Source organism: Cyprinodon variegatus, unplaced genomic scaffold, assembly GCF_000732505.1.
Source record: "Cyprinodon variegatus isolate N-32 unplaced genomic scaffold, C_variegatus-1.0 Scaffold2770, whole genome shotgun sequence".
Lineage (NCBI taxonomy): Eukaryota > Metazoa > Chordata > Actinopteri > Cyprinodontiformes > Cyprinodontidae > Cyprinodon > Cyprinodon variegatus.
Window position 1 is genome coordinate 11,144 of NW_015153223.1, and position 3,613 is coordinate 14,756.

A 3,613-nucleotide genomic window follows, 5' to 3' on the forward strand; every position below is an offset into this window, starting at 1 on the left:
AAGAAATGTCATTGAATATAATTGTATTATTCTTTTTTCATTATTATAGTCAGACCTGTGTAGTTCAACTAGTTTCAGCTTAAAGCTTTACATACATCTTCAATAAAATTATTTATTTAACAACCAGCAAAATGTTAGTGTTAATTTCTGATTAAACATTGAAGTTATGCATTGAATAGTTTAGAGATTATTGCAAGAAATTAATCAGAAGAAGAGAAAAAAAAAAAACAATACTTGCCATATATACTTGATGCAAAGGGGAATATTTTCAAATTATTTCAGTTGATCCTTTAACTCAGTTTATAAATTAAGGTGCTTATTAGTTTTAACTTTATATAAAATGTTAATGATTATTTGCTGGGGAGCTTTTTGAGGATCAACAATGTGTAATATATCTAAAAACCTTCTAACTGAAAGGCATGAAAACCAGTTATTTGGGCCAATCAGGCTGATGAAATGTTACATTGTCATCTATTTAAATTAATGTACACGTTTTTGAGAAACAAAAGCATTTTCTGTGTCCTTTTTTTTGCATTTTTAACAAATATGTAGTATTTAATACCAGGGGATGTCAAAGGAAAGCCAGTGAAGTTAAAACTATAAATTTGTGCCACCAAAAGATCACCATCTCTGGATGTGGAACACCTGGAACCTTGGAGCAGATCAGCTACAGCAGCAGAGGATCCCACAGATTAATATTCCTGTCAGCTACTGAGAGCAAGAACCTCAGACTGTAGAACAACAGATGCTGTTGAGAGGTTCTAACCTGATAATACTAAATTGCAGGGTGGCAACCGTAGCTCTCATCCTTTATTTCAGTAAAACAGGAAAAGTTCTGAAATGTACAAAAATAAAAAATGCTTTCTTTTGCCTTCAATAATAAAGGAGATTTATTCCATAACTTTTGATAAATAAAAAAAAACAAAGTATTAGGTACAAAACAGGTCAGCCAAATAAGCACAGCCTATATTCCATGTTTCGGAGACAGCTGGACTAATGGTTTCATTTATCACAGCAAGTCTTCCAGTTCCTGAAGCAGTAAAATAGCCCCAGACCATCACACTACCACCACCATGTTTTACTGTTGGTGTGATGTTCTCTTTCTTAAATGCAGTGTTTCTTTTACACCTTCCCAAAATAAATCCTTGTCTTGTTAGACTACAGAATATTTTCCCAAAGGTCATGAAGATCTTTAAGATGTTCTGAAAAAAGTTCCTTTTGATCAGTAGTGGTTTTATTCATTGAACGCTGCCATGCAGGCTATGTTAGCCCAGTCTCTGACTTTTAACTCTCTCCAGACTGATAAATCAGTTACTTTTTCTCTCATTTGTTCCCAAATTTATTAGCATATCTTCACAATGTCTAGCTTTCGAGGATAACTTTGGTACTCTTCACTTTGTCAGCCAGGATCCATTTAGTTATTTCTTTCATTGAGAACAGGTGTTGCAACAATCAGGTCTGGATATCAGGGGTTCTGAGGAACCAGAAGTCTGAGAAGGCAGGCTGTTGGTAAATAAATCAGGTTTATTCTCTGTGGCATGACAACAATATTCGCCTAGGAGGAGAGAAACAAATAAAATGTAATTAGTAGCATGTGGAAGAGAAGGAAATGAAGAACCAGTTACATTAACCAGGAGGAGACAATACCACTTGAAGCCTAATTAAATGTAAGCTTTTTGCATCAAATTTTCTTATTTCATTTGAAAGTCATCTGGGTTTTTCAAAAGTAATCCACTCAGATTTTGGATAGTGAATTATTTCAAATCCTAAAAATTAGCTCTTCAAAAAAAAAAAAATATGGCTCACACTTGGATTAGATCAGATAATCCAATCCTGGTTCTGATTCAGATCAAACGTTGGGTTTTTCAGAATTTTGTAGTACGAATGGATAAAGTTTTGTTTTAAAAAAAATTGGATTAAAATAAACCCGAAGCGTGGATTCAATGTCAATTTTAGGCCTAAAATTGAATCAAATATTAAAATTTGATCTAAAACACTTTAGTTCAATCATGCAGTGCAGCATATATTAAACTATATTTCTCTGTACATTTTTATTTTCATTTTTTTCAACAATCACACTAATGGGCCAAGTTAGCCTGTTCAGCTTCTGACCATAGGTCTACTGCTAAAGATGACACAGAAAGAGAAAATATTCCCCTATTTCAACCAGAGATCATTTTAAAACAAAGCTGAATATAGAACAGATGCATAATACTGCCATCTACTGGTTGATGTGTAGCACAGCAGTTATCCTAATGCAGATAATCTGGATTTGGTGATCTCCCAAAGTGGGAATTTGGATCAGTTTGATTCAATCTGACATTTCCTCCTAAACCAGCTCCAAACAGAGATGGATTACATGATCCTGGTTCCCAAAGGAAAGGATGTGTAAATCCGCATCAATTTCATGTGATTAAACTGTCTCAAAAACCTGGCCAATGGCTTTAAAAATTAGGCAACTGTTGTGTGTTTATCTGCAGCTCTTTTGGACAGCTTTCAATAACAGCCTCCTGTGCTTCTTTATTTGCACATGCACAATTTACAGCGGCAGATTCCCACGTAAAACATGCACCAAATGACGTCACATTTCCCACTCATGTATATTGGGCAATTATTCAAGATTCAAGAGACTTTATTGTCATTCACATCACGTGTTACATGAGGTAGAACGAAATTGAGAGTCACGGCCCCAGTTACATCCGAATATAAAAAATAAAATATAAAAACTAGCTACAAGATCAAATTATATAAATAGAAAAAAATATTTACAGGTATATAAAAACAAGAAGTAGAGAATAAAATGTATAATAATAGGAATGTACAGGATGGATGAAGTAATGAGTAGCCTAATGTAGCAGCGTGGGAAGATAAATTTAGCAGTGCAACATTTTAAAGTGTCCGAGTGTAAACTGCAAATACAGTGTCATTGGGGGGGGTTAGGGGTTGAACTTCCAGATATCTAAAATAACGTCACGTCATTTGTACTAGTAAAAATTACATTTCAGATATTTGAAATGTTTATTTTAGATAGGAGGGATGTTATTTTAGATATCAAAAATGTTCATTTTGACTAAGAAGAAATGCATTTGAGACATCTGTAATATGTATTCAGTCAAGCTAATAAATGTCAAAATGGCCTGCCATAGAGTCTGAGGGGCTCCGACAGAAATACAATTTGAAGGCAGGGTCGTAATCTTGATAAACTGACTGCACAGATGAAGTTTTCAGGTGGACTGCCACCGGAAGAGTCTAAAGAGTGAGTTGTCATCATTAAAGATGTTTATAAGCCGAAAATGAAAAAGCTGGGACTCTTTGTGTCCAATTTAGACAGGGGGGACAAAAGGGGGGCAGAGACAGACAGCCCGATAAATCTACAGCAGCAAACACTATGGTTGATGTAGTTCAAGCTTAGTGTCAAATCCTAATCTTAAGAATTCCTATGTTGGATGTGTAGAGTTGATGGTTGATACCAATTCTGGCAATATGGGATGAAATAAAACGTCTGATGTAAGAACAATGATTGTTTATTAAGGATAGTAGCTACAACATAGAGATAGTTGATAGTTAATATAAAACAAATATATATTTAAGTGCGAAATTTCACACAGCAAAT